The sequence below is a fragment of the Centruroides vittatus genome, unplaced genomic scaffold, assembly GCF_030686945.1.
Source record: "Centruroides vittatus isolate TY-2023 unplaced genomic scaffold, ASM3068694v2 contig_546, whole genome shotgun sequence".
NCBI lineage: Eukaryota > Metazoa > Arthropoda > Arachnida > Scorpiones > Buthidae > Centruroides > Centruroides vittatus.
The window spans coordinates 1,581,234-1,591,809 of NW_027122322.1; positions in this window are offsets into that span (position 1 = coordinate 1,581,234).

Here is a 10,576-nt window from a genome sequence, read left to right on the forward strand (position 1 = left end):
CCGTCAAGATTTGAAGCCGGGTCCCCCAGACCGGTAGGCTGCCATCTTGACCACTCGGCCATCCGGCCATCCGGCCGCTTACTTTTCATACTCTAAATATAATAATCAACTGGCTCCTGCCGATCGTTATCTAACTCCTTTTCATAGGAATTTTTGGAAGGAGAACTTTTTGAATGATGTACAGTTAATCGGGACATGCCGTCCCTAAGATTTCTATATTTGGTCTTGAGTTTCATGTATCGAACATCGTTCTCCAGATTAAGGAAGGTCAGACATTCGGACGGACGACAGTGGGAATTTATTGGTTTACAATTTTTTTTCAAATTGCATCCCAATTTAAATAAACAAAGAGATGGGTTGTTAATTTAAATAAATTTATATATACACATATTCATATACTAAATAAGAAAAATTTCACTTTAATTTGCAGCTTGTATTTCGTGGTGGAGCAGAAAGGTGCCTATTATCAACGGGGAGGTTTGATTTGAATAAAATATCAAATATTTTAATGGATTTTTTAACCCTGGTCAACTACATGAAACTATCGATAGTACGCTCTCGTGGGTTTCGAATTTACTGGCGATCAGCATTGGTAGGGGCGGTCAAATATATGTAGCACGCAGGCGGCTAACAGTCCAAAACATGTCCTAGTGGCATCGAAAAGAAAAAGAATTCTACTTGCAGATCCCACATATTGTAGTATTTTCCGTTATCAGAAATTGCTTCAACAACAGCTACCGCGAGAAACTAGATTCATTCCACATTAAATAAATGTTCTAAAAACTGAAACACGAAAAATAATTTCATCAGGCTACAAAGTATTAATTGATCATACCATTTACCTTGGTTCCAAGTGTGATCACCTTAAGCAGATCTTACTGTATTTCTATTTTCATACAAAATTTCAAATTATATGTCTGCAAAGAGTTCCAATAAGTACGAGTTTATTAAACATTAACTAAATATCTGGTCAAAATTATGCTTTTTCCGAAATTTTATAAAAAAAATTAGTTTTACTTAAATAAGTAAATTATTAATTATTGCTGTATTCATTAACATTAAGATAATTAAAGGGGCAGGATTCACTATGTACAGGGTTCCTACTGAAATTTTTGTTTTAAATTTCCTGACCAACTCTGTACAAATTCTCCGACAGGACAGCACATTGACGAAATAAAACAGCATACGACTCACTATGCAAATATGCTATTGCTATTTGACCCTTTAGTCAGTTATTTTTTCTAATTAACAGTTACATAATTTACATAATTTCTGAATAATTAAAATTAAAAATTATAAGTTTTATTAAATTAATCCACAACATAAATCTAATTAACTGCGAAAAAAATAAATAAATAAAAAGCCCTTATTTATTGTATATATTTATTGAATTTATCTCTTAAGAAATTTCCTGAACTTTATAAAATACTAGCGGATAAGCCCGGCGTTGCTCGGGCAAAAGTAACGATAGCGAAGATTAAGATTATTACGTTATAGTCAACCTTACCCGTTTTCACAGAATGCAAGAATTGAAATCCCCTGTTTCCAGACTAATTAAAGAATTTTTAGATGGGTCTAAAAATATGTTCGATTTCCCGCAAAAACGAAAACAACTGCATCTGCGTCTTGCACGTCGCTTTCTCGTAACACTTCCATTGTTACGTAATATTTCCATTGTTGACACTTCCATTGTTGATGGAAGTGTTAAGCCTTAATCCTCTCCCTCTCCCCTCGCGGAGAATTTCGAAAACTCCCTTCTTAGTATGCGTTTCCATGACGTAGCCTAACCGTGTACCAAATTTCATCTCTTTAGGTTCAGCGGTTTGCTCTGGGTGATGATGAATCAATCAGTCAGTGAGTCAGTCAGGACAAGTAATTTTATATACAGTATTTAGATTAATAAGATCAGAAATTGTTTTTATAACACAGTCACATAACAGATGGCGCCACACACGATTCTATTTATTATATGGTAGTTAAAAACAGAAAAGTATTTTCTAAATAAAATCTCACAACAACCGAGAAAATTGCCAAACTCGTTGCCGGCTTTTTTGACTTTAAAAAGAAAATTTCGAGCAGTAGGCGCATCACTTTTCTCCATTTCTATACAAAAACAACTGTAACATTTTGATTCCTTGGTGTAGAATACGTACACGATATTTTCTTTGGGGCAGGTAATTTGATAAAATTCGCTTATTTGATACCGGTATATAAATCACTTTATACAACGTTTACGTATCTAAACTATAACACGCATATTTCATCTAAAAGACGTTCGATGACGTTGGTTATATGAATAATCAAACTATTGGTATAGTAAAACCAAGTTTTAAATTAAAAAAATACAAATTTTCTTTTCCTTGCCAAATAGTACGGTCAGAGAACACATTCCCTTGTGAAGGTGTGATCAGTCACGATTTTATAAATTATATGGGAATAGAGATAGAATTTAAAATGACCAAGTTACGTTGCCAAATGGGAAAACAGTACATTTTTGTTCATCTGTAAAATTTCATTTCAGAAGAGAAGTGAAAAGGAAAGAGATTGATTTCATTGAAGAAAACAAATCTCGAGAATTAGATAGAATTCAAAATACACGACAATCTACAATGTCCAATTTTATCAGAAACCGTAAATATTTTTTATTTAGTTCTCCAGGCGAACTAAATAAAAGATATTATTTTTGATCTGTAAGACTAAATATCTGCATTCATAATTTTCCAGTATAATAAGTCATGTTAATTGATAAATATAGTAGTATACAAAGATAAATTTAAGAACAAAGAAGAAAAATGTTCCCTGTGTTGAAAGTCAGTTCCCGAGATAGATTTTTATTTCCTACGACTAATATATCTCACTAACCTTATGAAGATATGCAAAGTTTTAACATCATATGACTAAGTAGCTTGCTAACAGAAAGTCCCATCATGACATTCAGTCAGATGGATGTAATGATGATGAGTGTCAGATAAATGTCCAGTCATAATCTCCCTTGGGGGAGAAGGAGAGTATAAATAAGGGATACACGCCAAAATCCGAGCACATCATCCAGTATCCTCTCTTGATTTACTTTGTGCCGTATTCCCTGGGATCGAAACAGTGCCGTAGCGTAGTGGGGGCGGCAGGGACGGCCCGCCCCGGGCGGCACTTATAGGGGGCGGCAAAATTTCAGAATAAATAATAATATCTTGTAAAAATACCTAAATAAGGGGGCGGCTGACACCCACGCTACGCCACTGGATCGAAACTTCCTCCCAAAGGACAGAATTGTTATAAGACAAGTTATTAATTTAACTACTTCTTGAGTAGAAATAAGTTGAAACCAGTTACTTTGTTCTTGAATATTTGTAGTCTTGGGGAAAAGTGGAAAGACAAATTTTTATGACAACCGATACCGAACTCGTAAATTTAAAAAAAAAAATAAATTCTAGAGCTTTTTTTGTACCTCGTGCGTCTCATTCATTAAATGTAATTGTAAATGATTCTGCCAAAGTAACAGTTAATTTTTAACACTGTACTAGAATTGTACACGTTTTTCTGCATCTCCTTACAGACGGGACATACTAAATCGTAATATCACTGGTTTAACACTGAAATCCGTGAGTAATATAAGATGAGAGAGCAGAATAAACACAGAATAAATATATCAAATATTTTAATGATTTTTTTTCTTTAACTTCTGTCAACTATACAGAACTATCATAAAAACATGCCAGTAAACTCCTATCGATTGGGTTAAGTTATAAATCTAGTCTACTCATGATGACGGCCGGATGGCCGAGCGGTAAAGGTGGCAGCCTACCGCTCTGGGGGACCCGGGATCGAATCCGAACGGGTCGAATAATCCCCAGGAATTTTTTCGGGGGGTAGTCCGTTCGGATATGTCGGGCCCCGTCCCTCACCACCCGGCAGCCCCACTGTGAGCCTGGCCGAACCCATAATGGGCCTACTAAAAGTGGCCTTCTTAGTGCCCACAGGGCGGAAAGAGTTAAAAAAAAAAGTCTACTCATGATTCACATAATGGGGCGAGGGCTGCCGAATATCTTTCAGGCAGGTGCAAGAGCGTAGCGAGACAATGGGCCAAGGGGAGCAAGATGATATAAATTGATAGAGGATATGAATTGTATATAGGTAAAATAAAAACAATTCATAAAGTTTTAATCATTTATTATGTACTGGAGAAGAAATGTCTTAATTAAAGCATTTTTTAACTTACAAGAAGCCTAAGAAGATTATTTCAATTAAAACTTAGCATTTAAATAATTTTTTTTGGAGTTTCTAGGGGGCAACTGCCCCCTCCTGCCTCCTTGGCCACGCCTTGAGCAGGCGGCTAATAGCCCAGAACAGGTCCTGGGGCCCAATTCTGGTCATCGTCTCTCGTCTTTTACAAGCCGGTCGCTGATTGGCTAATCATTTGTTTACGTCTCGAGAGATCGTCGCGTCTCTCTAAACGCGATTCTGGACAACTTTTTCTCTCTTCGCTTCTCTCTTTTATCAGAGACGAGCGGATAGCTGTCTTTCAACCGGTCTTTCGTCTTTCGCCTCGATTTCGTTATATCCAATATGGATTACTCGATGCTACTCGTGCTTATACGATCGCATTATAAAACGTTCCCTATCTCGAGAAAGAGTATTTCGAGATAGAGATAACGCTTTTGATTTAGACGATGATGAATTTCGTTCAAGATTTCGTCTAACGAAAGAAGCTACCGCGTGGCTGTGCAACGAATTGCGGGATGATTTATTCCGGAGAAAGTCACGGACCGTAATTCCACCAGAAGTTCAGTTATTGATAACGTTACAATTTTTTGCTTCTGGTGGATTTCAAAGAAATGTCGGTGATCACTGCCAACTTAAAGTTACCTAGTCGACAGTGTTCCGAATTATGCCGTCTGTAGTCAACAGTATCATCCGCCGATTGGGACATAAAATTTCTTTTCCTCGGAGTACAGAACAACAATTGGATGTGTCCTCTGGATTTTTTATGATCAGTCAAATGCCAGGAGTTGTGGGTGAGTAAATTGTTTTTATTTGTTCATTAGAATATAATATAGTATGTAATTACTTTTATTTTTTTAAATAGCTGTTACAATTTATAATTTTAAAATTAGTGTATAAAATGATAAAGTTTCTTATTTAATTATATGATGATTTTTACTATTTCTTTACTTATTGCAGGAGCTATTGATTGCACTCATATTGCAATCAAGGCACCTCCAGCCTCCAAATATAATGAAGAATCATTTATCAATAGAAAAGGATTTCATTCTATTAATGTTCAAGTTGTAAGTATTTATACAAATTAACCATCTAACTATAAATAAAATTAATGTCTATAATAAAGTGGTATCTTTAAATTTCTATGTCAAATCACTCATTTCAATATCAATATCACTTGAATACAAGATATTACAATTGAATAATAGTTGTTTATAAGATTAAAATTATGCTTTTAGGTGTGTGATTCTCAGTTGAGAATTTTGAATATTAACCCATTGTATCCGGGGCGCGCACGCATGACGCTTTTATCTGGCGAAATTCCACTCTGCGGGAAAATTTTGAAGATGGAGTAATAGGAAGAGGATTATGGTTGCTTGGTAAGCATATACTTCACAGACATATTGTCTTTTGAAGTATTTCGGTGTCGTGTAATTCCAAACTAAAACAAAAATGTAAAGACATTATTTTCTTATTAATTTAGTATGAAAAAGTAAATACCATTCTCTAAATTATGTTTACAGGAGAATAAATTCCTACTATTAGTTCACACTCTCCCTATATTGAACGATTGAAAATTTACGATTGAAATAACGATTGAAAATTTGAACAAGATGTATATCTTGTTCAAATTTTCAATCGTTAATAAAATACTTTGTATTCATCCACTCAAGTTCAAATACATTTTTTTAAACTTGTAGTGGATGACACTTGATGTTAATACCGTTTTTTTTTCAAATATTAATTCATTAATTAAATGTAATTAATTAATATTAGGATTAAGGATTTTATGTCCAACTTATGGCGCTAAGTCGGACTACCTAAGTTTGCTTCTCTGTGAGGCATCATGCTTTTCTGTGAGGATGAACTGAAGTAGATCACAATATACATATTTATATTAATTGTAATTATTTAATAAAAAGTAACTAATATAAAATTGTTCTTTGTTGACCTAAGTAAGAATTTACTTAAAATTTTTTTTTTATATATATTATTACTTGTTTCTATTAAAATGCTACTTCAAACTGTCAATTTTTAAAATTTTTCTTTCCAGAGAGGGAGTCCTCTCCCTGGAGCCCACCCAAGCGTTGAACGTAATATTTCGTTTTCGCAAAAAATTCATCTGGCCCATTAGCCCCCTTATTCAGATTCTAGATCCGCCGCTTATCAAGGGTGTTACGATTTTTTATTTTTCAATCAGGGTGCCACTCAATGAAAAAGGTTGAAAAACACTGTACAGCACGGATGTCAAACACGCGGCCCACCAACACCTGGGTTGTGGCCCGCCGAGACTTTAAAAAAAATTTTAAATATCAAGCTTTGACGCTTGAAGTTGGAAAGTTTGAACTTTTTTGAACTGTACGATTCCCGCCCTTTTTGTATTTGTCCGTTCCGTATTTCGTCCAACCAATTCAAATTAGTCGACGCTAGGAAAGACGGTTGGATAACGGCAGCGGCTTTGAATCTACGAACGATGATTGGCCGGCGAACATCGTACGAGAGCGGACGTCGTGGAAGACTGCTACGTGCTGATTTGTCCATCAGCGATTGCTACAATCCATATAAAAGGAAAGGTTTTGGCGCGAAAGTCAAGTGTTTGCTGGAACGTCAAGGTGGATGTTTGTGCGCTCTGCCGTAAGGTGTTTCGTCTACTATTGCCGTGACGAGTGACTGTATCCAAAGTATACGTCGCAAGGTGTCTTTTCGACAGATCTGTTCAGGAATAATGACTTTCGGAACTTTGACTGTTTGTGTGGGCACTTGTGCAGTTTAGGGGGTTACGGCTATTTGAGAGGTTTTCGTCCATAAAATTAATCAAATCTACACCAATTTCACGTCGAATATTTCCAAAACACGTATAATTTGTTGGAAATGATCGATATAAAATGTGCTACGAACAAAAAATTGTCGGAATAATTATCGAATGTACCCCGTTCGAAGACGCCATTGCTTAAGCTTGTTTTCGTCGCGGAGAATCACATCGGACGGGGACGCGTATGAAGCCTGTCACGTGACATTTGTCGGCGCTATTCGGTCACGTGACTACTCATCTCTGGCGTGTTTCCTGAGAACTTATTCTTTTTGCGAAGAATTCGCTGAACTTTGGAGACATCACTAATAGAAATATTAAATCATCATTCCATTCTAAATATGGATTAAAATCATATAAGAACATATGATAATGTGATATATAACTAATAATTTTGCTCTGTTTTAAATGGTCTAATCTCTTTCATGTCTTAAACAAAATTGAATTATATTTATTTACATCAAGACATTAGACATCTTATGTTGCATCTGACTAATATTGTGAGGTTGCTCGACTGGTGCCGACTATGTCAAGAAGGTCGAGCGGTCGCGAAGGGTCGTATGTGGGCGATCGGCACTGAGACAGACTCTACGGTTACAAGAAACCGTTTATTTGACACGAAAGAAGCTTACAAGATTTCCGCGATCTTGGAAGTTCTAGGTCGGCAGCAGCCTCTGGGTCTTCCTCTCCTTTCGAATATAGTCTCATTTTGAAGGAGTGTCCCTAGGTCGCGAATGGCCAGTTCCCTCGACGACTCCGCGACTCCAGGACGATGCGGTCGACTTCCGTTGATGGAAAGATGTCGATCCGAGGTCGGGAGACGGAGACGAAGATGGGCACCAGACACACACACAACAATAGATCCGTCACTTGGAACTTTCGGGAGAAGAAGCCCTCGCGTCCTTGAATTCTCAGGTTTTATCTGTTTTCCTCCGATTCCGCTTTCCGATTGGTCTCTTCTCGTCACCTGGTGACAATTCGAAACCTTTCGGGGGCGCGGGAGAGGTCAAAATCGAAGTTTAATTCGATTCCCACTCGGAGATAGACGATCTACGTTTCCCCATTGTTCTATTGTTTAAAAGTTCGCGTCGTTTTCTTTAAGAAAAACTATTTCTAACTTCTATTTTTTTTCCTCTAAAAAAATAATTTTTTTCTAAAAATAAATGATTTTAACGCGAATTTCAGTGAGGTTCGGACCTATCCAGAGCCTCACAGAGCTTCCCGCCAATTTAAAATGTCGTAACGGAATAACGACATTTTAGCTGGCAGCTCTGGAAGCTGACAGTCCTTTCTCCCTTTGTTTGCCAAGTGACGTAACAGCGATACTTGTCTGAGAATCCAGCCTTCTCTGGCGCGCGTTCGGTTTCGCGTTACACCAAAGTTTTTTTTTTCGATACATTATTGAATGGTATAGAATATCGTTTACAATTCATCGAAATGTTTGTGTAACATCACATGTCTGTTTATAAGATTGGTTACAAATAATCAAATAACAATCACGGTCATCGAATAATATTTTAACAACATAAATGATCGACAAACTATTTTCTAAAACATGTGAGTTTTTTTTTTTTCGTTTTCAGACTGAGCAATTCACATAATCTCAAAATTTTCAGAAAATGGTCTGAAACGGAGGGGGGAGGAATGGAATGTATTCGTGTTCCCTTCCTAATTTTTCGGAACATCTGATTCAGAAATCTGATAACAGGTTCAACGTTTAGTTTGATTCGCCTGTCTCAACCAGAATTGGAACTTGGGAACTTCATAGCCATTTCCGGTGCACGTGTAGCGCGGAGTTCTCTGGATCTAAGTTGAAGACACGTGCTTTTCGAAGCTATGCATCTAGTTCCGTTCCAAGTTTTCTGAAAAACTTCGTCTTTACCATGGGGGTCGAATCTTTTCCATTTTTTTTTTTTTTTTTTTTTTTTTTTTGTACTGGACCGAAAGAGGATCATGGAGCTTCTGCATTGACGGTGTGCAGTTGTGATCTTGCCAATGTCTTTACGGCCATAACTTCCGGATGTCAGTCTCTTGAACCAGTGACAGTTCTCTATCATCGGTTTTCCGACGCAGATTACCGCTAATCAAGGTCACGCAGTTCAGAGTGTTGTTCCGTAACTTCCGTTTGATCTGGTCAGAGTCTATTCGCAGTCTCGACTGTGACAGGTATGATCAATCATCATGTACGCAAAAAAGGAAAAAATTTTCTGACATTTTGACTATATAAATTACTCAATCTATAACAGAAGTTTTCATCAATGTTTTGATCACGACAAAATTGTTTTCCGATGAGCGCGAATCAAATAGAAGATCATCGTTAAGTTTTCTCGAGAGTGATCAAATCCTCATTCTCTCTAGGACGGACAAAGTGACAATTTTCTGTCATCTATCCTAAGTATGAGAAAATTTTGGAAAGGCGTTGACCAAGGAGATAAGTCGCTTCCCCGACATGACTCTCTTCCCTTGACCAGTGTAGGCTCAATCGTGAGCGCTTCGTAAGGGATGGACAGAACAGTTTACACGAAACAAAAACAATACTATGGCTCCCTTTCGAAATGCACCACGCTCACATTGACTTGAATTCCGATTCGCGACAATTTTAACATTTAAGCACGTTTTTTGCATACATTTTTTTCAGCGACAATTTTTATTTTCAGAAAACGTGAATTCAATTAAAATTAACATTCGCTTTTGTTTTTATGATGATCTCTCCTCTCCAGAATGAAAGTTCATCATTCACAGTTCGCAAAACCGGACCGATAGAAAATAGAGAGTAGGATACCGTAATCGCTTATAATCTTGACCTTAGGTTAAAGTTGCTATATTTTTTTTTTGCAATTGACAATCTGCTTGCTTTGCGTCTACCTTGGGACTGAGAAAAGCTAAGCATCTAGTTGCGGTCGCATTGGCCTGTTTCCGGGCTAATACTGTCAGAAAATCCTCTACATAAAGTGCCTGTTCTAAATTTCAATCGACTTCGGATTCGATTTGCCTATTCTGCGATTGATGAAAGAGTATCTACTGAAATAATTAGCCTATATCGCAATGAATACGATGGATTTATAATCGGAACCTGCAACGCATTGGCCTCGATCTCCACTCGACTAGAGATGGCAGAGGGACGTCCTTTTCTCCGTACCAATCGGGCGACAGTGGTTGCATGTTATGAGGTTGTGAAAAGCATTGCAGCGAATTCGGATAGGGGTGTGCGTTTCCTACTTCGCTATTCCTTCGTTCCATGGGTTGTCCTGTTTGTTTATTCTGAATATTATCTTTGCGCACCAGTTATCGGTACTGACAATGTTCGATTATCTAACAATTTTTCCTAAAGTTTTAAACTGTTTAAAATTTTGACCCATCTTTGCACCGAACGCAGATTTCTTATGGAGTTTCACTCTTCCCGAATCCATTAGGTTATTCTCTGCCATTTCAGCTTCGCGCCTGACAAAACTGTGCATTCTGCTAGTCACTCGTTTCTTCCCTAATGGCTACCTTTAGAGCTTTTGTGAATGAAGCAGTGCCAAGCATCCTGACGCTCAGTTTAATGTT